The 25923-nt window shown below is 37.9% G+C and overlaps 1 protein-coding gene across 5 annotated transcripts in view; it reads left to right on the plus strand.

The window, feature by feature from the left end:
* Nucleotides 1-25923, plus strand: part of LOC136039385 (uncharacterized) — a 180105-nt gene that overhangs the window by 61660 nt on the left and 92522 nt on the right. For 2 of the 5 annotated variants that reach the window (XR_010620431.1, XM_065723063.1), the window contains exon 1: nucleotides 17804-17892. The exons of 2 other annotated variants lie outside the window; for them this stretch is intronic. The gene's annotated coding sequence lies outside the window, so the exon portion shown is untranslated. Of the gene's footprint in view, nucleotides 1-17803; nucleotides 17893-19758; nucleotides 19850-25923 lie in introns of those variants that run through there. One more of the 5 variants, XM_065723067.1, reaches the window with a different exon arrangement.

Raw genomic sequence — 25923 nt, forward strand, 5'->3', positions numbered from 1 at the left:
CATTTACGGTTGCTCCTGAATCTATAAGGGCTGAGAAATAAATACTCCCTGCGTTGAAATTCTCAAATACTGGTAACATATTATTATTATTTGCACTTAAAAATGGTATTATTACTGGAGGGGACCTATAAATTATCTTGCCACCAAATTTTGGTCCTACGAATTTTGGGGGCTTATATCGTTTCCCTGGGATTCCCAGATGTTAGATGTAGAACTTTCATTTGTTCTATTTTGGGTTCCTTGATTATTATTTGAGATGGAGCTATTATATGGCTGCCGTCGGCTGATGTAATTTCCTCTTGTACTTCTGTTCCAACTATTATTGGGTTGATTTGTCCTTCCACGATACCCTCCTCGATATTGATACGTATCGCGTTGGAAATTTTGATTTTGGGTGGGATAATTATTTCTTGTTGCAAAGGTGTTCCCTCGATTGCCTCTAGGGGCGTACCCACTATAGTTTGTCCCCCTGGACAAACGGTTACCCGTTCCCCTAATATTTTGGCGATAATTATTGTTTGCGAAACAATTTCTTGCGATATGTCCTAACCGGCTACAGGTGTAGCACCTTAATGGTGCTACACCATTTGGGCGATGATTCTCGGGAGAAAAATCGCGGAGAGGAATCTCTTGACTTTACAGGGGCTTTGTTTTCTACAGCATTTATTGACAGTTTTTGATGCTGCAGGACAATCGAATCAATTTCTGCGGCTCTTTCTATTTCCTGAACCGCTAGTTCTAGGTTATCAATATTTTTAGCTATCAAAAGGCGGTATAACTTTGGGTTTAGTCCCTGTTTAAATGCATTTAGTATGATTTTTTCATATAATTCCCCTTCTCCTGGACCGTATCGCGCTTCTGTTGCGATTCTAACCTTATGCAAGTACTCACGAACGTTTTGTGTCTGTTCGAAAGTAACTAAGCCATGTTTCAGTTTATTTAATGAACTTGTGTCAATGAATCTTTTCTGGAAGGCCTGTTGCAATAATTCTATTGATTTAATGGTTGAGGTTGCTTCTGTACCTATCGAGTTTTCTATTTGTTTTAGGAATGTTAGTGCCTGTCCTTTCAATCTTAAAAGTAACATATTTTTTAATACTTTTAGGTCAATTTTTGTCATTTCCACAAATTGTCCTAAATGGATGTTGAATTGATCAACGTCCGTATCTCCTTCATAATCTGGTAATGATTTTGCAATTTCTACCGAAGTTGCAATAATTTGTTGCGCTTTTAATATTTCATCTTGTTCCTGGTCCATATTTATTGTAGTTTTAGTATGCGGTATAAAATAATCTAAAAAAAATTTTAATTTTATTACTGTTTTATTTCAATTTTTAAAGATTTTGATATTTTTTGAATGGGGTATACCTATATAAAAAAAAATGGAAAAATAGAAATAAAATTGCACTGTACTTAAAAATTCAAAAAATAAAATGTAAGTAATCATACTTGTCTATGTTAGTAGGCATTTATTACGCAGGTACTTTCAGTTCCTTTTGCTGCTTTCTTTTCCCGACCGCGCCATATGTTACGGGGTGGTTTTGTTAAATAATGAGCTTGTTTTGATGATTTTATCTTAAGGGGGTTTTGCGTTGCTTGGGACTTTTCTAAGTCTTAATAGCTTGATGTGGATATGGGAGCTAAATTATTAATAAAATAAAAAGGCTTCGTATATAATCCCCGGTAACCTGGGAGACAGAAACATCTCAGTGTTGTTTGAGGTCTCCTGAAACAAATATAGATTCCCTTGGGACCGTACCTGAAAGCTAGAGGAACTGAACCTGATGCCCTAATACATAGACAAAAGATGATTAAATACAATAAGGTTTATTTACTTACAATATACAACTATTGACAAAACAGCTTCAATGACTTATTGCATGAAAAGGTGAACATGAGCAAAATTGATCTTGACAATTCGAATCCTTCCTTAAGGCTAACTATTTGCCCTTGTGTTGGGCTCATATATCCAACGCGCGCACTTGCCGGACAGGCTTGGTGACCTGCGGAAGTTGACCTCCACTACTATTGGTAATATTTAATCATGTGACTAGTCTCGCATCCAAAAGCTGGCAAGGATTTCTCTTTTGGTTTTGAGAAAAACCCATAGGTCAGAATAACTGGTTACTTAACTTGTTGAGTAACATTTAATTTATCTAAATGCACATAGTCCAACCGCGTTGGACTATGCAGACTGTTGAAAAACTCAGGGGTCAGAATAACTGGTTACTTGACTTGTTAAGTAACCTTTCACTTATCTAAATGCACGTAGTCTAACTGCGTAGGATTATGCAGACTTGTTAAATTTAGCAACTGTTAAATTCTAAATGATTTTATTCAAACCTTTTTCAAATTGAAATTTACTAAAGGGGTGTGACTGAGAAATTTAGTCCTGAATTTAAGAGTTCCTAGAAGAGTATGGATGAGAGATTTGGTCCTATATTTGAGGATTTCTGAGGGGATGTGAATGAGGGATTTGGTCCTGAATTTTATAGAGGGGAGGGCTGGTTTATATGTTACAACCTTCCATGCATTTTAATATTTCCTCATGGCTAGAGGTATCAAAAGTCTTCCTGACATCAGCTTGTAGCAGTTCAACAAATGCCTCATTAGTTTCAAGGTGGGCTACCATTGTTTCAAAAAAAATTACAAGGTACTGGCTTGTACTGAACTCCTATTGGGAGCTGTATTGTTGGGGGTCTATTATTTTGCTGAGTCCTTGTAGTAGCCATTTGTTTAAGAAAGTTTCATAAACATTTAATAATAATGGAGTTAGAGAAATTGGTTTCAGAACGCCTAGTTCTTTGGGGTCCATGACTTTTGGGACAGAGATAACAACCGCCTCCTTCAGTGGCTCTGGAAACGTTCCTGTGATCAGGGACTGGTTAATGATACAAGCATTTCTGATAAGTAAATTGGATTTTCTTTGAACAGAGTTGGTGGCAGATCTGCGGGGTGGGTTGATTTACGTGTAGAAATTTTTTCTAGGACCTTGAAGATATCTAGAGGCAGTATTACTGGAACTTCAGCAATATTGAGGCAAAAAGTTCTTGTGTCAGCTTTTGGGTTAGATCTGCAAATTTCTGAGAACCACTCATTTAAATCAGTGCAGTGATGTGTATTCCCTGTTTTGTCCTTATTTGGTAAGTCGTGGAGCATTGAGGGCTTGTTAATTCTTGAATTGTCTTATGAAACGTATGGGAGTCTGAGTTAATTATTTTGGATAGCTCTTCTCCATAGGCCTTCTCTGCTTTCTTACATTTGTTCACAACTATATTCTTCGTTTTCTTCCAATGCTCTTCTTTTCCTGACTTGTGCAATCTGTTGTGCTTTCTGATAACTTTCTTGATCTGGGGTTTGACCCATAGTTTGTCAGCAGAAGATCGTTTTACAAGTTTCTCTAGAAAAAAAGAATGGTAGGCATTGGTCATTTCAGAGTTGAAAAATTCTATCATCTGATTGACATCAGAAATTCTCTACAGGTGAGCCCAGTTTTTGTCTATTCACCATCTAGAAAACCCTCGTTTTTCCCTTTGCTGTGGGAGGCCGACATATAATAGTCTCTTTCTTAGCTGTTGACATTGTATTCTTAGGTTTCCACAGTATCAAAAAATGGGTACTCTTACCTAGGCTAGGCCCTGATTCAGGGGGATGGTAAAATTCTCCCACATCTGTGAAAATCAGATCAATGGCTGATTTCTCTGTAATAGGTACTCTTACCACCTGTTTGAGATCTAGAGATTGACTGATGCAGCGCCTGTTGAGATTGTTGAAATTGCCTAGTAGCACTATGCCTCTATTCATATTAGTTTGTCGGATTTTGTTGATGGATGTATGGAGCTGATTTATTAGGGCTTTACAGTAGTCAGCACACGGCAGAAAGTACGGGATTCCAAAAATAAGTGATGAAAAAGCTTGTGGCATTTTTTGGGGCTTAACTTTTACCCAGAGAAGCTTGTAGGTATACATGTGCTCATTTAATTTCAAGATATTTTGTTAAACGTCTGCTTTTATGTAGACACCAACTCCACCACCATGTGTAATAATATTGCCATCTTTATCAGTATGGTTTCTTGTGTAAAGCTTATAACCAGGAATGCTAGCAGTAGATGGGATTGCTGACCGTGTCTCTGTGATGCAGCTTACTTTGATCTCTTGGCTTTTTAGGCAAACACTAAGTTCAGTGATTTTATTGCAGTGATTAAGCATTAACAAGCCTTATAGTTGGAAGGTCGAAGCTTAGGATTTTCGAACTGCTAAGATATGAGGTAGATATTTTGTGACTTTTAATTTGAGGAGTTGATGCTATGGTCCTTTGTTGCTATTGTTGTGTTTGGTCTGTTGCTACTCGCTCATGCATGGTATTTCCAATTCTTTTGAGATTCCTTGTTTCTGGTTGAGTTCGTAGCTGGAGTTGTGTAAGATCAGGCCCTATGTAGATTTCACAGCGGATCTGGGGATCTGTATAATTTTGCAAATTTCTGGCGTTTTTCAGAATGCTGTTTTGTTTTGCCAAAGTTGAAGCATTATCTTGAAGCTTTACAAGGAGCTTTCTTGGTTTGTCATTCTATCTTGTTCTTCCTAGTCGCCTAGTCTCAATAAAGTCATCAATTTCTAAGGTGGCTCTTAAGCTGTTCTTTTGGCAAAGTTCAATGATTACTTGTGACTCTACTCCATTAAGATTATCAGACTCAGGAATTCCTGCTGTGACCAAGTTATGTCGCTTTTCTTCCCGCAATTGCTTCTCCTTTTCAGCTAATAGAAGAGTTTCGATTGGGTTGGTTGCCTAGCCTGCAGTGGGTATACTTGCACCAAGACCGGCTGTTCCATTTTGTGTCTCATGGAAATACAGTGCTTGACCACCAGAATTTGGCGTTGATTGTCCCTGTTCATTTGGATTGACGGTTTTTGTGTGATCTGCAATTATCCTAACTTGTAGCTGCAAATGGGCTACATTCCGCTTGGAGCAGGATGAACATTTGTATTGAAACCAAATTTTATTTTGGGTCATGAAGTTTCATCGCGAGGACAATATTGGGGTTTATTCCACGGCAGGAGGCATGCTTCCACTCACTACAGAAGAAACAATGAAATGATATGTTGGCTTCAGTGTCGGTGTGGCAATAACTGCAAGGTTTGCTACGAGATTGTATGGTAGGGGTTTCATGAACCAAAGAACTTTCACTGATGATTGAGGTTTCATTGTTGTCTGAAGACTGCAGTAGATACAGTAATGGAGCCTTGATTGTGCTGCCTTTGGCTGTTTGGAGTTCCGACTGTCGCGGCTTTTGGTATGTTAGTTACTTCTTTGCATTGATGACATTGCCACTTCCCCAATAATTTTTCAGTAGCTTTTTTGCCGTAGGTGACAGATGCATAGGAGAAATGGAACCACTTCGTGCAGGTACGGCATTGAATTCCGCCTTGAGCTCTTGTAACGTTTTCCTTATATCTGGGGCATGGATCATCAGCCATTTCTCAGAAAGCTCACGTATACTGTTGTTTCACTATTCCGCAATCAGTTCGCTAGCAAGCACAAGTTCCTACCTGTAGGACACGTTAATAATAATCCTAGAATGTATATTTCAACTGCACGCACTGAGTGCTGACTGAATACTCAAGTTACTGAAATCCCCCAGGAACAAGGGAAGCGTAAAGACCCCCTTACCTATTCCCTGCAATTTACAGGTAACTGAATACCGGCGGGTAAAATACGGCGCTTTCGGGGGGTTCCTTCCCCTCTTCTACTTGTTCTGAAAAAGTCAGCACTTAATGAATGGAACCAAGATGGCGCTATATGACTTTGGCAATATAGATGGCGGGCTAGTCTACTTGAGAAAAAAGATCGCGCTAATGAAAATAACCCAGAGAGAAAGACCTATTCTAGGGACTAGAGAAAATCTCTCAAATAAATTTAACAATAAATCTATCATTATAGGGTATAAATCAATGTGAAAATAAACATGAAGCAATACAATAACTATCCCATTAACAGCAAGCAAGCAAGCTCAGCTGCAATAACTCTGGAAATATTATAGATGTCTGTTCTTGCTAGAATAGGTTTGAAAATTAATGTTATGATGACCAAGTAACTAAGGCTAGGAATAAGTGAAGATAAAAGTGTGACGTTGGGTAACGAAAAGATTGATCAGGTGGGCAGCTTCACTTACCCTGGTAGTATTTTAGCTTGGTAGTCTGCAAACCAAGATAAGAATATTGGAAGCTACAGTGATTGAGCTACAGTTGATTGTACTGATGCAATGTTTGTTTACATTTCATGGAGTCATGCAATTATCTTCAGTTCTTTACACCATCTTGGCATGAGTATAGCTCTGTTCTGCTACTATGAGGATAGAAATCAATTATGATTTTGATCACAATTGGTCAAAATAAATTGTGATTCTGATCAATCAGCATGCGGCAGGCTTCTATATATGGATTCTTATTGTGCTCATCTTCTAAATGCAAACAGTTTCAGCCATTTCTTGATGTCATGACATCCAAATGGACCTTGAATTAGAAGTAGTGCCTTTGTAAAGTTATGTTTTTTCTGTTGGACCTTTAACAACTTTTGCCTCAGCTTGTCTTTTGTCACTATGGAAGACATATAGCTAAACCTATAGATAGCTATAGATAAACGGAGTTATTAGATAACATGTAGGCTGATGTTATAGATAAATATACTGATTAGCGGTTAAGAAACCCTAATGAGATATGGCGGTTCATTGGCTAAATGAATACTGAATGTGATTCAATGACTATACTTCACCCTCTGAACATGAATGGGTCAAATATTACACAAGTGAGTTCTCACCCCATGATACTACTTTACAAGATGAATTTTCCTCAGTGCTTGATATGGCCTCGGGTGATTATGAATCTGGTCCAGGGTTCATGATAAACCTAAGAAAAATTAGTCAATGTATTGTAAAACTTAAAAAGAAATATTCAACTAGAATTGACCAGTTGTGTGGCATGCATCTTGTACATGGACATTTAAATCTCTTACATGATCTGGGAATATTGTTCCAGATAATATTCAATGGAGGTATAGTTCCTCATCTTTTTGGTGCTGGTATTGTAACCCCTGTGTCTAAGAAAGGAAAAGATAAAAATAAATGTAGTTTGTACCAACCTATAAGTGTTTCATCTGTATTATGTAAATTATTAAAGCTGTTAGTTATTGACGAGATTACCTGAGTTTGTTGTTATCCAGACAATCAGTTTGGCTTTAAAAAAAGCTACAGCCGTGAACTTATCCACCAAGTTATTGCAAATGTTTTTTTAGACGTGGAAGAAAATAAGGATATTATTATTATGGCTGGTCATGATGTATCTCGGGCGTTCGATTTGGGGATATATTCTCAGTTACTGCTTAGTGCCAGTCACTAGGCATGCTTGATAGCTCAATCTTACATGTCTACAAACATATGTATTGTAAACTTCATGTTTTTGTCAAAGTGCCTACTCAAATAGATTTTGTTGTTTCAAAAGCTATAATTCGCGTTTCAAAAGGTATTAGGCAGGGTGGGGTATGATTGCCTCCATTTTATAATAATAGTGTCCTAGATTCCCAGATGAAAGTTCAGACATTGTTTATTTTTTGAGCCCTTGATTTGTTATTTTAAAATTATGTTGACAACGTTCTGAGCCTCAATTGGACCATTTCTGGTATTGAAGGAAATTTTGGTGTTCTGAATATAGGAAAATAGGGCTTGAGTTCAATGCTGAAAAGAGTGGAGTTGTCAATTGGTATGTCATGCAATCGGCCCATCCCCGATGTCGTTTTTCTTGATGTGGTCATCCTGTGAAGCTGTTGCCAAGCAGAAATTACCTTGGACTACCCATTGGAAGTGACTTAAAGCATACTCGAGCACTGCTACTAGAATTTCTTGGTGCAAAGCTTCACAAGGCATACAGCCTTCTTGTTCCTTGCAAATTCTGCTACAAAAGAAGAGTGCTTTCTAAAATTTATAATATGTTTTCTGTGCCCCATTTGTTAGCTTTGTCACCTTTATGGAATGCTTTTAGTACCTCCGATAAAAGACCTTGTCGGTCAATTTTTTTTGTTATGTTAACATCCTACTGGGTGTACTTCTGTGGGCCAAAAACTGTTGTGGCAACTGTTTTTCAATTATAAATTTACTAAACTTAGCAGTCTTCAAGATTAAAAGCCCACTGCTTGTTGATAATTAGTTCTAATTGGTTTTCTCTGCATTTCTTTTTTTTGTTTGGGTATTTGCACATAATAGGCTATTCACTCTATAAAATTAACACAAATATTAAAATTTATTTGAACAATTTCCATATTTGATAAATACTGCACTTTACTATAATTTGCATTACGTGACGGAAAATGATAGTCTGGATTATTTATGAAGATGTTAAAACTAAACTAATAAGCAGTATATGTAGCTTTTACAATTTTACTTTTCTTTTTCACTTTTATTGAATTATTCTATTTCCAATCCCTAATATACAGCCAATCGTTTATTTAACATTGCCCATCTTTGAATTCATTATACATGCTTTTATTCCTTTTACGTGACGCGTAAGTATTTCCAAAAATTTTCACTAAACTCTTAAAATATTTGTACAATTACTAAGGCAATAAGTTTATACCAGAAGTTTTCAATTCTGCCACTCCTCCTTAATTGATGCAATATGTTCCAAAAACATCTATCAGGTTTTTCAAGTCTTCATTACATGTATAGATCAATATTTTTTCAGTAAATTCATATTGTAACTCAGTGAAGCTGGTAAAGAGAGAATTAAAACTTCTATTGGTTAGTTCAAGTAACTCATTCCTTTCCATACCCGATCTGAAATGAATTTTTAGTATGCTAGCATGTAATGAAAATTAAGTTTCATAGTCTGCTGTTTTTAACCCCCCACTACATTTTGATTCCCCATGTAAGCTGCTAACAATCTTGCTCCTTTTGCCAGAATGTCATAAAATGAGATATGTCACATCCATGTTTGAGAAGCTCTTTAACAGTTTCTGTATGTCCTCTATAACAAGTATTATGAAGAGCTGATATACCATCCTTTTCTCTAGAGTTAATTCTGGCACCATGTTTTAGCAATAACTTCACAATGTTCCCGCGGTACTATTGAGTTGGAAAGTGAAGCGCATTAATTAGATACTTTTGCTTAGTATTTACATTAGCTCCTTTTTTCAAAAGTATTGAGAAAATTTCTATTTCTCCTTTAATACTAGTAAGATGCTTGACCATTTCTCCGCTTTTTTTTTAGTTTAACATTTGCATTATATTCCAAAATAGTTTCAACAACTTTTACATTTTATAATAATAATAGTAATAATTTATTCCTCACGCCACTCAATACAAGATTTCCACATAACTGACACCTTATTAAAAGAAAAATATTATGGCAGGGCGAAGAGCGGATCGACTGCAGCACGATCACGGTTTAAAGTCGTCCTACGTTGAAAGTCTTGAGATATGGTATGTTTATGTTTAGACTATTGGAGAAGGCTTCCAGTGATTTCATCTTTTTGACTGGGAATGGCAGTTTGTTCCAGATCCTGATGATCCGAGGCATGAACGAATGATGGTAAGAATTAGATCTTGCTATCTTCATCTTCACAGGCACCAATTGCAGATTGTGCGATCTTGTTTTGCTTTGGGGAGTTATTTGAACAAGCTTGTCCTTTATATTCCCAAAATTCTTGTGGACTATCTTGAAGAGGGTTTTTAAGTCTAAGATCTTTCTTTTTGTCTCAAGTTTATGGAGAGTGAGCCTTCATAGAGCTTCGTCATACGGAAGGTTTCTGAATCCTTGAAGTCCGTTTACAAAGCGTTTCTGGACTTGTTCTATTCTGTCAATATCCTTTTTGAGACATGGCGACCAGATGACAGTGGTGTATTCAAGCTGTGGCCTGACGTAGCTTGTGTATGCTGAGATCTTATGAGCGAATGTTGAGGTATCATAGGGAGTGAGTGAGTAGCTAGAGAGTATTTCATGCTCTACGCACAACCAGGCCGATATGCTTTTCTGGCTTGAGGTCCAAGCTCAGAATTACACCTAGGTCCTTTACGCAGGTAGATTTTGTCTGGTCGATGCCTTTCATTTTGAATGAGTACTTCGGATTTTGGTGGCCAAGATGTACGACAGAGCATTTTGATGCATTTAGTGAAAGTTACCATTCTTCGAGCTTCTCTGTCAGGGCGTCCTAGTCGCTTTGAATTTGTGATGATGCACTAGCTTCTCCCAGGAGGTTCGTATCGTCTGCAAACAGGCCGAAATCGGTTTGGGAAATGGCATTTATGCAAATGTCTATGTACATGATGAACAAGACTGGGCCGAGAACACTACCTTGTTGGACGCCACTGGTTGCATCTATCCATGTGGATAGTCTGTCTGCTACCTTGACTGCTATTTTTCTGTCATTCAAGTATGCTGAGAGCACATTTTTTAGCTTCCCCTTGATTCCACAGGCTTCTAGGTAGTGGGTGAGTTTTTGCAAGGATATTCGGTCAAAGGCCTTAAGTAGATCGATTAGGATAATATCTATTGGAATCCCACGGTCCAGGGCAGACTGGATATAGTCGTGTATCACTACTAGTTCGGAAACCGTAGAGGGATTTTTACGGAAGCCATGCTGATGATCTGATATGAGGTTGTTCAATTTGACGTGCGATTTTAACTTTTCCACTATGACCCTTTCCATGATTTTCAAGAATGGTGAAGTAAGGCTGATCGGATGATAATTCTCTGGGCCTCTCCGTTTCCCTTTTTTTTGAAAATAGGTGTTACATGGGATAGGTTCCAGGAAGTAGGAAACTTGCATTGCTCAAATGAGATTTGGAAAAGTATTGCCAGAGGTTCACATAGCTCGTCTCTTAGTTCTTTCAGGATAAAGGACGGGGTGCCATCAGGATTGAGTGCTTTTGACGCTTTCATGGCCTTCATTGCTCTTAGAAGACTTTCTGGCGTGAAGCCAATGCTGTGGAGCTTGCTTCCTGGGTGTGAGTCTTGGAGTTGAGGTAAACAGCCGTTGTCAACAGAAAACGTGCTGGCGAAGAATTCTACTAGAGCATTTGCCTTATCTAGGCTAGTGCTACGGACCACGTCACGTCGATCTATTAGTATTGCTAGTTTCTGTTGCTCACCTAGCTTGCTTTTGCACAGGTTGTAGAAATCGCTTTTTGTTCTAATTTTTTGGAATTCTTCCCGTTCGCAGTCTTTGTTGTAGTTTCTTATACCTTTTGTACATTTTGAGCTGAGTTTTTGAAGCCTGGTGTGTCTACTTCTGCTTCCAGATGCTTTGTAATCTTTATATGACTTTTATCAGTCCCCGATTTTCGTTTTGAATGGCAAAATAAAGAGCTGTTTCTCCCTTTTCAGTTTGAGTGTCATCGTCAACGCCTCTGCTTAGAAGTAATTCAGTTTTCCACCATAATTTAATAGGGGTATTATATTCCAAAATAGTTTGAACACCTGTTGTATGATCGTTTTTAATGGCAAAATAAAAAGATGTTTCGGCCTTTTCAGTTTGAGTGTCATCGTCAACGCCTCTGTTTAGAAGTAATTCAGCTATTCAGCATAATTGAATAGCTGTTTTATATTCCAAAATAGTTTCAACAGCTCTTGTATGTTCGTTTTTAATGGGAAAGTAAAGAGCTGTTTAGCCCTTTTTCAGTTTGAGCGTCACCATTAACGCTTCTGCTTAGAAGTAATTCAGCTAATCAGCATAATTGAATAGCTGCATTACATTCAAAAACAGTCCAAATAGACCTACCGTGCCTGAGCAACGTGAAGTGTTGGGGCAACCTTTGTCCGGCTTCGCCGAATAAAGTCAAAACTTTGGTTTTGTTTCTTTGCTATCGGTTAAACGCTGAAGTGGTCAGCCTATCGAAGCTTTTAAAACGTTATGTTCAAAGAAGAACGCGATCAGTAATCACATGATCAAAGGCTATTCCTCAGCGTTGAAAAACAACAATAACAAAAGAATATAGAAAGAAGGGACTAAATTGACTTTAAAGTCAGTTGAACTTTATCCTTTTCAATCGTAGACATCGTGACGGATTAAGACTTGGAACAATATCTTATATAATCTAGTTGGTATTATAAAGCTATCCGTAACTTTTCAGGATCAAAATACCATAGATGACACTCTATTAATTATCACGAAACTGGCTCGTTGTTTTACGTTATCGTTTGTACCCGTTGCGTAAACACTTAGTTCTAGGTTACAGTGAGTATGGGTAGGCTACACCAACTAGCAAAAGTTACAAACCCCTCTTCACTAAAGATGATTGTAGCCTAACAGACGATTATTACTTACAAGTCCCCTACATGTTTTACCACTGGAACCAACTTGGTCTTATCATCAAATACACTGGAAACAAATAATAGGTACACCAAATAGCAAAATTTGCAAACCCCTCACTGCCGAAGATGACTATGAGCTAACCGCTGACCTTTCCTTACATGTCCCCTACATGTCTCACAATTGGTATCGGCTTATTTTTGGTTTCAGTGTGTACCCTACTACTGAAGTTGTCAACCCCTTGAAACTTTCAAACTAGTATATCTCATGAAGGAATTTTTGTGTCCAAAAATGGATGACATATACTTTGATCAGCTCATCAAGAGCTATCGATTGCCGTCGAAAAAAAAAATTCTGTCTGTCTTAGTTCATAAGTTGATTTGTTTGCCGTAGGCCAACTTTCTAATGTCGCCACTTAGAAAGGAGCAAAGGATAAGCTCCAATTTCTTTAGAAATGACAGAACTTTTAAAGTTTAAGTGGTACATCTGATAACATTTCTCTACCTCAATCCAAAGTCCGAAAAAACAAATGATAAACCCAGCGGAAATCACGGCAGCACTTTCGGACCCGTGGGAGAATGCCGCTTTTTTGCTTGTGTTAATTTTTCTATTCATCACTCAAAGAAGATATATTGGTTGTGGGGCCGGATAGCTGCCGCATATATTTAACACTTATAGATTTTAGTCCATCTTCAATTTGAAAGTTATGCCTGCGTGCTTGCCTGCTAGAACGGAGCTTTCCACTCAAAAGCTGAAACATGGTTTGATGAAACGAAAGCTTGGCTGCACAACTTCAGATACTCCTCTCTGACATAGGCTACATAACGCCACTTCACTTCGCACACCATAGGCTCTGGCTATTTTTCTAAAAAAAAATTCTCAAAAAGAGATGACTCTTTTTGGCCCCAAGCAAGAGTCTTGCGGAGATTTTCAAAATGTAATGCCATATTCATCAATCCAGCCTTAGGTCCACTCTTTCCTTAAAAACCGCACAGGCCCTTACCAGTTTCCAGGAATAAGCCGACATCGGCGGCATAGGAAAAAAAAAAGAAAAAAAAACGGGCCAAAACCAAAGTGTTGCTCTCGCAACACAACAGCTCTTATATGCTCGTTTTGAACGATAAAATAAAGAGCTGTTTCGCCCTTTTGAGTTGGAGCGTCAACATCAACGCCTCTGCTTAGAAGTAATTCAGGTATTCAGCATAATTGAATAGCTGCATCGTATTCCAAAATAGTTTCAACGACTCGTGTATGTTTTGTTTTGAACGGCAAAATAAACAGCTGTTTCGCTCTTTTCAGTTTGAGCGTCAACATCAACACCTCTGCTTAGAAGTAATCCAACTATTGCACCCTTATCCTTGGGGTTCTCATTAGTGCAAAATATAAATTACATAAGACAGCAAAACTGGAAATACGACCTTTTAACGCAACAAAGTATAATGCTGTTCTACCGAAATCATCCCTAGTGTTAAAATCAGCATATTTCAGAAGAACGTCAATAAATTTTATTCATTCTGATTGAACAGCAATTAAAAGACCCTCGGGACTATCTTTTACATTAGCTTTATTACTCAAAAACAGCTTGGTAAGGTTTTAATCAGCATTTTCAACAGCATAAATTACTATTGCTAGACGCTTTCTGTGTCCCCTACAACCAAGTAACGCGTTAACATAAGCACTATCCTTTAAAACGTCTTTAGCAATTTCGAACGATCCTTATTTGTCAGCATCGAGTCCACTCTGTCTCCTGATCTTTTGACTCAGCTGTCCCGAAACTCCGTCTTCAGCCTCCTCCATTGTTATTATTATTTATAGCATAAACATTGCAATAAATATTATAGTCCGACCGCCAGGTAATGGAAAAGTGACACCCCCCCCCCTAACCCAAAAGGTAAAGTAGGTTTAAAAGTGAATTTCGACCAAATGGAACACAGTGAATCCGAATGTGCCGGGGCTTAAATTAGAAATGAAGCCCGATGCTATTCCATTTTTCAAAAGCAGTAAGTTGAAAAGTGAATTCTAATCAAAACGAACCCATTGATGACGAATATACCGTTGATAAACACTTTCCGAGAAGGTCGTCTAACTGGAACTGAAACCTTATAAGTTATTCTCCTACTCGGTAACAAATTCCATGATCAGGCACATGTATAGTAGGCTACTGCTTTCAGAAAAGGATATTCCAACCAAATCGAATACGTTGATTACGTATGACATGGATAGCCACTGGTTGCTTAAGAATGCGACGCAAGTCTTTTGCTTAATAACCTTAGCCTGTCGGAATGAATTAATGACTACAGGGAGTATAACAACAATCTCGTGTATGGAAATATGATAAAAACTACTAAAACAAATAAAGACGAGTTAAATGGGACACATCCATCTCAACCTTTCCCAACAGTACTTCAGAAAATAAAAGTCTTTAGTCTTCATCCGAGTCGACTGAGCACCTGCCCCCACACGAACAAAGTAAGTCACACTGGCTTCCTAAAGTACACCGGCAACGTGCTGAGCACCCATTCTTACGAGTACATGATTTTGGAACACCTTTGACGGTCGAAGGTCACTGAAGAAGCGTGGATGTCACAGGAACACCGCCATCTGAATGGCTGAATGCCCATCCATAATCAAAAGGGTTGTGAATGAGTGGCTGTGTCTCGGTTGCTTGCAGCATCAAACACCACTATAAGACAGCTCTCTTCATGTGATACTTGAACGAGTTTTCCGTTGGCGACAGGCACTTTAAACTGTTTTTCTTATGGAACAAGCGCACCCGTATATCATTGAGGCTAGCGAAATCGTTTGGTCGCTTGCAATACGCAGTAACAACTATTTTTCGACAAACATTTGCTATGTCAACCAGGTATTCCATCAAGCGCTGGGGCCCACTTTTCACTTTTGAAGTCAACTCTTCGAGCTTGTTCAGAACCCCAGCCTTTAAAGCCGCAGCGATGAAAGTCTTTTTTCCTTTTGAATAAAAAAAGCTAACCATATCACAACCGCTGAAGCAGGGTAATGGAGCTTGCAGCAGCTGCTGGGATTCTTTCGACTATTTGGTGAACTGGGAGGTTTATGTCTCTGAACTTGAGGTACAGCTCAGGATTGGATGCACTGCACCGAGAATTCATCACTGAATTGCTGAATGAGTATAGCGAAAATGTCTGTTTCATTGGCTTTCACTATGACGCGTTGAAAGCCCCTGTGGTAACACTCGGCTTCATGGAGTAGGCTACTACCCTCGTGTCTGCCTCTTCGTGTGTGATAGCTAGCCTCTCAGCATGTAGAGAGCAAATATCAGGAGGAAGACCTCTAACATGAACTTCTCTTCTGTCGCTAAAACCTCCAGCAAGCACTAACAGACAGGGCGTGTTTTTCCGTCTCTTCTTTCCATAGCCTACCCCAAAAATAATTTCAGCTATTTTTGCTTTCGATGATGACTGTCAGCATCACCTCCCAGTTTTCCAAAGCTGTATCCCGGGAGATTAAACACGTTCTTGTATTGCCCATGCTCCTTCTACCATGACAGCCGCTGCTGTCTTTGAGGAGAAGCCTTCTGGATCCTTCACAAAATACAATCCATCGTGTCTGTTGCACACTACGTGGAGTTCAGTTAATTTCGTCATATCTCTGGTTATGTTTCGCAAGGTTCTTAAGGAAAGTTTCCCAAAGTCTCGGTTTTCGAAGGGGTTTGCGTTCTGATGTATGGCATAAAATCCATAACAACAGCCTGCCTTGCTACATGTGTGGGATAAATGTTTATAGTCCAGGAATCAATCTCACTGAGCATCCGTATAGCATCTAGAAGTGCAGCTTTTGGACCCCGTCCATAAGGAAATGCCAGCACTGGTCTATGCTCTTTCAAACATGAAAGAACATTTCAAAGTGATGCTTGAAGAAGTTCATGCGGCATTAATCTTCGTAGCATTAACAAAGACGAAGCGGGAGCACTACAGCAGGCAAGCACTATTTTTCTAGTCACTTTTAGTTCCTCTTGGATGCTGGTGAAGGCTTTCTTTTTATGTCCGTTATCTTTCTTCAGGTTAGTATGCATTGTAGCTACTTTAACTTTTGAAAAGGCATTGGGCTGCCCAGCGTCAAATGCTTCAATAGCTTTTAAGCCGTTTCTTCAGCAGACAAAACACTTTCCTCAACTGATTTTTCTGCAATCTCATTTGTAATGATGTTCAAAAATTCTTTTTCTTTGTAGTCAAAGGGATTCACGGGACTTTCGACTACTGACATGACCTTCAGTACTAGGTTTTGTTTTTAAAGTCCATCCTCTTGGAATCATCGCACTCGCTGGTGCCATCCATTCCAGCTAATTTACAGAGTGAAGCTGAAACTTTTGTACAGAACGCCAAAGTGGATATCCACTTGGCAATCGCAGTGGTGTTCAGAGTCATCCCTTTGATACCGCCTTTTTGCTTTACCTCAAGGTTAAGACTTGATTCCAAGGCATGGTTCTGGAGAAACGGCATTTGCTGAGCCAAAAGATCTTTTCACAGTGAAGTGGCATTGCAAAAACTTGCAGTTTACCCTAGCTTACCAGTATTCTCTTGACAGTGGGGACTTCACTGATCTTTCCTCTTAACCTTTGTAGTTTAGTCCATATACGAGGCTATATGAATTTGAGGTTGGATACCCATCTTTTCTGTATTATGGCAAGTTCTGCTACATCATATCCACTCTTAATAATTAGAAATTAAATTGTTTAAAATTTTTTACCTTTCTTATAACTAAGTTCTCTTAGTAAGTAAGAACAGAGGCAACAAAGGGTGGTATTTGCTTGAATTCATTGTCATAGCTGTTTGTTCTGCCATTTTATCTTCTCTTCTGTTTCTTCTCTTTAGAACTAATATTGTTAGCGGCGATTATTGCTCGTACGCCCTACCTAGTGAGCAATTCTTAACTAAAACTGGTACATACCGGAAAGGGGTTTACCACTTCCGAAAATCAGGTATGAAAGAAAATAAAAAGTGTTATTAGGGGGTTAAGCCAGCATCGGACACCCGAGTCCCAAGCTTATTCTGAATCAGGGTTTTCTGGTCTATAAAACGGTTTCGTCAGACTGACTGTACCTGTTGGGACGTGTGTTTTCGAAACTAAGCGTCTTTTGCCGAACTGGCGGTCCGACTATTACGTAAGCCAATCCACTCTGGTGCAAATATACCATTGTTCAGGTATATATTTTAAGTCTTACCAAAAAAGGGAATAATTATCTTTTGGAAGTTTAGGTCCTTGAATTTGTTCGCTATATATTTTTTTTTTCCATTATTACATACAAAATTTTGAATATGAAATCTACAAACAAATAACCCAAAGTTTGTGTAAAAGCTAATTTTATTCTATCTAAAAATAGTATATTTTCATGCTGATAGTTTAAAAAATTCAATTCATACTAAGCTGAAGAGTCAAACTAGTTTGAGAGACGCTGTCGAATGAAATTATTCCCACCGTAACTGCCCAGAACTAATTCAATTGAAATTGGCATGAGCTCATCAGTTGATTTTCTGCAGTCGGTGACAAATGATATTCAGCTTGGGTTAAAATCTTACCCTAGGCTTTAAAAGAAAAATTTCATGTGACGGGATTTTATGGTAAATTCTAGTTTAGCTACTTTTTGCTTTCTTGGATAGGGGTAAGGCTAGGAAAATGAGACTTTCAGGGATTGGTCACCAGACTAAAGTATGTCCTGTGAAGGTATTTTGAAGTAATTACCTCAACTCTTTCTGCCTCCAGAGGGTACCGACCTTTAATGACCTTTCAAATTCATCTTGTGCTTAAATGAAGTACAAGAAAACTATTTTAATCTTCGCAGCTTTGCTCAGTCTCTAGGCCTATTTATGTGGTTTGAAACATCTGCAAATATATCTCCTAAATCAATAAAAATCATTGTTATGGCTTAGAATTCTACTTATATAACAGGGATTGCATATTCAAGACTAATACCAGAGAAAAAGAACCCAAAAAACTGGAAATTAAAGTAAAATATTATTTTGTCAGAAAGCTTGGCAATACCTTCGCTGAGTATCTTTTTCGGCCCTGGATTCATTATGGAAAGTTTCAATTTCCCAACCTAACCCCTTTCCAAGATAACAAAAAGTAGCTAAAATAGGCTAGAAATTTAGCCTACTGATTGTTGCTACCTTGTTAGTAATTTTAGAAGTTTATGGAAGTTCGTATCTCTGATTCGTTTCTGAGGCCTGAAAATGGCGTAGAAGACATCGTAACTTGCTTAGATATTGGAAAAAAGTGTTTAGTACTTGTGTATTATTCAGAACACACTCAATTAGTGAAGTTAGGTTAGATTAGGTATATTCTATCACTATGTGTTCCTTTTCGTTAGAGTGTAAAGTCATGTTGTGTCCATCGACGCACTCTTTTGTTGTGGGCAACAACTCCTTACCCTGGAAGAATATAATTGCCTCTTTTTCAGTCTTTGGCAAATCCCAAATCTTCATTTCAAAATCCATGTTCTGACACTATCTTCTATCACTATGAGCAGCAAACTAAATTGAGTTTTCTCTTTGTGGTTATGAAACCGGTTTTTCTCATAAAATGTACTTGCATTGTAGTTTGCTTTACAAAAGAACCTAACTTCACTTATGGAGTGTGTTCTTAATAATACACAAGTACCCATTGTTTTTTATTAATTTTTTATTGAGTTTAGGCTACTTTTCTTGGTAAATATTTAGTGGTTGGCTGCTGCTGAAGGAAATATACTAGTCCTAAATCAATTACATTTTTATAAATACGTTATACTAATTTATATTAAAATATAGATAGTTATAAAATTTGTCATGATTATACATTATATGGACTAAAATTAGATAAATTATGCCAAGAATAAAATTCATTTCTTAATATTCTTGGTTTTTACCATTTCCAAATATCTTGGCTATTTTTCTGACAATGTCCCCCTCCCGATGGGCACACATACGCTATATCACTAATTATATTTAGGCCTATGCCAATAAAAAAACATAAAAAAAACAGAATGGATCTTCTGCTCAAATGTATCACTATAAAACTGTGTTCAGCTTCACAACTTTGCTCAATCCCAATTTATGTTTCAAAAATCTGGAAACACATTTCCTAAAATTGGAAAAAAACCATTGATATGGTTTAAAATTCTACCCAAATGATCTGAATTTCATTTTTGAAACCAAGACCACGGTATAGAAAATGAAAACTGAAAATTAAGGCATAATGTCGTTTCATCAAAATTCCAATTGGTATACCTGAATAACTGTCAAGTAGGCTAGGCACATTTCTAAGACAGAAATCTGGAGAGGGTTAACATAGTATCTTGGCAATATCTCCCCGGAGTATATTTTTGACCCTGGATTCATTAATGAAAGTCTTATTTTCCTAACCTAAGCACTTTCCAAGATGTCAAATAGTAGCTTGTCTAGAATTTGGCCAAATTTTACTTTATCGACATTCCATTTTGTATCACTTAGCCAAGGCTAAATTTCATCGAGTCGAGATTGCAGAAACCCGTTTAAACGACGAACCAGCGTCGATGTGATTAGATTGATTTGCACGAAAACGGTGAGGGGGATTAAATATTATTAAAAATTTAGGGAAATTTTTATCAATAAGAATCCCAAAAACAGGCAGTTTTCAACCAAAGAACCAAAAAAAGTAGACTTCTTTCCGAAATCTAGGAAACAGTGGCATTATTGGGGGGTAGGGGTATTCGCCCCTCCTCTATAATTTGGAGAGAAAGAAATTGTTAGATAGCCCATGCCCCTTGACTTTCTGGTTGTGGACCCCTCTTACCCCCTTTCCTCAATAAAAATGCTGGAACTACGTGTCTACTAGAAGAGGGGCAAATGCTCCTTCTCATCCTCCCAAATTATGCCACGCTTTAGAAGTATTTCTTTGGGCTTGTGCGTGCTTGAAGTTCATCTCTGAAAGAACCATTTTATTGCAAGTAATAAAGGTCTAGATTAGTAGCTCTGCGGAATGCTTTTAGATTGCCAATTTTATGTTCATTTGTATGGTTTTGTTCGCGCTTTGACAGTTCTTTCCCAGTCCCCTCCCCCAAATGATCTTGTATAGACAGGGTGAAGCTTCAGTATTTAAATTGGGGGGAGGGGTAAGATGGGTCCATATCCAGATATTCAAGGGGAATGGGCCATATAATTATATTTTCTCCAAATTATTGGGGGTTGGGGGTGGGAATCACCGATTTTTCGAGTAATAAGTAGGTTACTCACAATGTAAATCAACAAAATCATTAAAACATTGCATATGCTATTATCCGACAATAAAGACAAATCTGACCTGGGGTTTGGCTTATTCCCCTAAAGAATCCCTCGCCTCGGAAAATTCCCATCAGTGGAAAATCTCCCCTTCCCCAAATGTGAAATCGAGCAGCCAAGAGAAATCAAGACAAATATAAAGAAGAAAAACTGTACTATTGTGCATCAGGTATTATGATAGAGAGTTGGTGAATCACTGAGTAGGTTGGGGAGGGGACCGGTGCCTAAAAGACTGTATTTCAATGCCCAAACTGTCGAAATCTCAGTGAGCCTTCAGATTCATCTAGGGTGGGATATGGAGAGGTGTTTTAGGAATTAATCTCTCATCTCTCTTTGTTTAGACAAGTGGTTCCCAACCGATTGTGGCCTACCCCACCTAGGAATTTCTGAAATCCTGATCTCCCCTCGAGTTATTTAAATATTTTAAAGCAAAACTTTTACGCGTATCCACCTGAAGGAAGCTTAAGTCGCCGCGAACTTGGTATCTTTTTTCGAGTCTTCTCTAGGCACATTTTTTACTATTTATTTTTAGTATAATATTCTAATAATGATAAATTTTTGTCTTTATACAACACTATACAATGCGTGACGACATTGCAATACTATCATCTATCTTTTGTGCTCTATAAATATATAGCCTATTATTGGGAGCACGAGCTTCGCCCGGGCCCTAGAACTCGGCAGGCTTGTATATATTTGGTTATCGAATTATGCATTAGCATAATCATTGCTTTCTCGTTAGTTTGAAGTCATTAGGCGTCTAATCAGCCATTTCAGTTGAATTGAGAAATTCTGACCTAAATTTAATTCCTCCTTCCTGTTAATGGATCAAAGAATCATCCATTTTATAGAATTTGTTTTCTCTAGGGTCTTGTTCTTCTTCTCGCTGTTGCTTCTTTTTTAAATGCAGATTTCATTTACAATTCATTGTGATCATCCCTATCGCTTTTCTTTCAACCACTAATTTCTTTATCCGTTATTTTCATTTGGATTCAATATGATGATTGTTGTCGCATATCTTCTAGCCACAGATCACGCTGTGCTTCATTTTCGTGCATCATTACCTCGGACATTTTTTCATGCCTTTTGCTCTAGCTGTTCATATTTGTTCAAAATCATGTGTTATTTTGGATGAGGACCTAGATTCCCACAAAAAATTTTCCCAGCTTTTCCCCAGACTTTATATTTTTCCTTTAATTGCGTTGTTTTTATAATACAGTAACAACCAATAATGTTTAAATGCCAATGCCCTCTGAAATACCTAAATTACGCATTGGCAGAATTGTGTTTTATTCTTTAGTCTAAAGTCTTAGGGGACAAATCAGCAAGTTCAGTTAAATTAAGATATTATGGCATGATTTCAATTCCTCCTTCCTGTTTATCTTTTACAGACGCTAAAATAATGGGTTCCTTGTTTCATTGTAATTTTTGAAATATATAAATCACGGAATCATCGTGTTATTCTTTAGATTTTTTTTGCTACGAAAAAACACTTCGTGATTTCTGTTGTTTCTTGTTCCATGCCCTTTTCTTTAACTGTGCAGAATCTTTGGTTTTCTTGTGTAATTTTGTAATTGTCATAGATACTAGAAACCAATTTCTCCTTCCTGTTAATCCTTCACAGACTCACATGTGCTAAACTAACACATTCTTTTATTCCAGTGAATTTTATTTTGTCTTCTTATTGCAGATTTCGTGTGCAATATTTGTCTTTACAATTCGATTTGATTTTTTTTTTTATTTATTCCAGGCCTTAATTTTGCTTTTTCAGCTAACAGTAGATTTTGTTGTTTAAGATTTTCCTTTGCAATTCACTTTAATTTTTATGGCACTTGGTATTAACCAAGTGACATAGCAATCGCAAATTCTGTCGGTCTGTCTGTCCCGGTTTTGCTACTTTAGGCACTTCCAGGTAAGCTAGGACGATGAAATTTGGCAGGCGTATCAGGGACCGGACCAGATTAAATCAGAAATAGTCGTTTTCTTGATTTGACCATCTGGGGGGGGGGGTCGGTTAATTCGGAAAAATAGAAAAAAGAAGTATTTTTAACTTACGAACGGGTTATGGGATCTTAATGAAATTTTATGTTTGGAAGGATATCGTGCCTCAGAGCTCTTATTTTAAATTCCGAACAGATCCGCTGAAATTGGGAGGAGTTGGGGGGGCCTAAAATCTTGGAAAACGCTTAGAATGGAGGGATCGGGATGAAACTTGGTGGGAAAAATAAGCAGAAGTCCTAGATACGTGATTGACATAACCGGAACGGATCTGTTCTGTTTGGGGGAGGCGGGGGGGGGGTAATTCTGAAAATTAGAAAAAATGAGGTATTTCTAACTTACGAAGGAGTGATCGGATCTTAATGAAAATTGAAGTTTAGAAGAATATCGTATTTTTAACTTACAAAGGAGTGATCGGATCTTAATGAAATTTGATTTTTGGAAAGATATTGTGTCTCAGAGCTTTTCTTTTGAATTGCGACCAGATCCGGTGACATTGGGGGAGTTGGGGGAGGGGGGGGGGGGCTTAAAATCTTGGATAACGCTTAGAGTGGAGGGATCGGGATGAAACTTGGTGGTAAAAATAATCATAAGTCCTAGATACGTGATTGAAATAACTCGAACGGGTCCGCTCTCTTTAGGGGAGTTGGGAGAGGAGGGTTGATTCGGAAAAATTATAAAATAATGAGGTATTTTTAACTTACGAAGGAGTGATCGGATCTTAATGAAATTTGATGTTTAGAACGATATCGTGTCTCAGAGCTCTTATTTTAAATCCCGACCGGAGCCGGTGAAGGTGAAGCTGGGGGGGGGGCGGAACCTAAAATCTTGGAAAACGCTTAGAATGGAGGGATAGGAATGAAACTTGGTGGGAAAAATAAGCACAAGTCCTAGATACGGGATTGACATAACCGGAACGGATATCCTCTCTTTGGGGGAGTCAAGGGGGGAGGGTTAATTCTAAAAAATAGAAAAAATGAGGTATTTTTGACTTACGAAAGAGTGATTGTATCTTAATGAAATTTCAAATTTAGAAGGACCTTGAAACTCAATTCTCTTATTTTAAATACCGACCGGATCCAGTGTCTTTAGGGGGGGTGGGTGGAAATCTTGGAAAACGCTTAAAGCGGAGAGATCAGGATGAAACTTGGTGGAAAGAATAAGCACAAGTCCAAGATAGGTGACTGACATAACCGGACCGGATCCGCTCTCTTTGGTGGAGTTTGGAGGGGGGGGGGGTAATTCGGAAAAGTTAGAAAAAATGAGGTATTTATAACTTACGAACGGGTGATCAGATCTTAATGAAATTTGACATCTAGAAGGATCTTGTGCTTTAGAACGCTCATTTTAAATCTCGACCAGATCCGATGACATTGAAGGGAGTTGGAGGCGGAAACCAAAATTCTTGGAAAACGTGAAAACCGAGGTATCTTACGAATGAGTGATCAGATCTTAATGAAACTTGATATATAGAAGAATCTTATGTTTCAGATGCTCTATTTTTAATTCGAATTGAATCCGGAGACATAGAGGGTTGGATGGGGGAAACAGAAATCTTGGAAACCGGAAATCTTGGAAAACCCTTAGAGTGGAGGGATCGGGATGAAACTTGATGGGAAGAATAAGCACAAGTTATAGATACGAGATTGACATAATTGGTACGGATCCATTCTCTTTGAGGGAGCTGAGGGTTTTTAATTTGAAAAAATCAGAAAAATTGTGGTATTTTTAATTTAAGAAACGGTGACCGGATCTTAATGAAATTTAAAATTTAGATGGAACTCATGTCTCAGAGCTCTTATTTCAATTCCCATCCAGATATTTTGACATTGGGGGGAGTAGGAGGGGGAACTGGAAATCTTGAAAAACGCTTATAAATGTCGTAGATACGTGATTGACGCAACCGGACTGGATCCGCTCTCTTTGATGGAGTTATGTGGTGGGGTTTAGTGCTTTGGCGAGTTTGGTGCTTCTGGACGTGCTAGGACGATGAAAATTGGTAGGCGTGTCAGGGAGCTGCAAAAATTGAATTGATAAAGTCGTTTTTCCCGATTCGACCATCTGGGGGGTTGAAGGGAGAGGAAAAATTAGAAAAATTGAGGTATTTTTAACTTACGAGTGGGTGATCGGATCTTAATGAATTTTGATATTTAGAAGGACTTCGTGACTCAGAGCTCTTATTTTAAATCTCGACCGGCATTAAACCTCTGATTTTCCTTTTAAAGCAAATCTATTGATTCTTAAAATTTTGCTAGAGCTCATACCATATGAGCTCTTGGCTCTTTCGACCTCGTCACAAGTGCCATATGAGCTCTTAGGTATTGTTAATGTTTCTTTTTCCCTGCCGATTTCGTCAGCTGTTCAGGAGCATTTGTCATATCGTGTAATTTTTCATGCGTCATAGGTACTAAAAATGATGCGGCCACTCTTGGGGTAAGGGGAGGATGTAATTTAGGCTTTTGGAATACATATAAGTATCACGTCACTCACATAAATATGTTTTCCTAAAATAAAGGCTCTGAGTGAATTTTCTCTTTTTTGTTATCTATCGAGATGGTTTTTTTTGGACCAGAAAATTCCCCAGGGTGCCAATTAAGAAAAAAAATAGATAAATTGGAGCCGTTTTAAAGAAAGAATTTGTTAATAAAATAAATAAATAAATTCATACACAGTTGTTCCTTTAAAGAAAGTAGATGATTGTGACGGCATTCGTATGACAAATGTATTTTTTTCAAAATTAAGACGCTAGAGTATGTTGAGCCGTTGGGTGCACGCCTGTCTATGACCCATCAAAATATTCCCATACGACAATGGTGGGGCCTCTGCCCTACATTGTGAATCACGGATTTAGACTAAGCTGCAGTGATACCTGTCTTCTTATTGCAGCAAAATCCTTATGACATTAAGCTTCCTTCAACTGAATAATATACCTCATATTTCAAAAAATTACACGCAACGATGTGTTATTCTCGTGGTCGATCATTTTTGTACACATACTCATCAATCCAAAGCATTATAGCACAACTTTACGTTAAAACTGTTGCAAAATTTTGTTCAATATTTGAAAATTACGCTAAAATCTCGATTCTTATAGAGCAAAAAGGAATATTCAATTTTGTTTTAACCAATGAAAAAAACTTGCCAATTAAAAGCGAACATAAATACTTGAAAAAGAATATTTTTCAAAAAAGAAGTTTTCAAAGGATAACCAAGTCTGATAGACCAGTGATTGATAGACCTTTGGTGTCAATGGGAGTGGCTTAGACTTTGAAAACCATATCTTTAAGAGATATTTTCATTGAAAAAGGACAAAATTTCCCTCTTTTATATTTTGGAAAATACATTTTGTACCCAATCTCT

Source organism: Artemia franciscana, chromosome 19 (assembly GCF_032884065.1).
Source record: "Artemia franciscana chromosome 19, ASM3288406v1, whole genome shotgun sequence".
NCBI classification, from domain to species: domain Eukaryota; kingdom Metazoa; phylum Arthropoda; class Branchiopoda; order Anostraca; family Artemiidae; genus Artemia; species Artemia franciscana.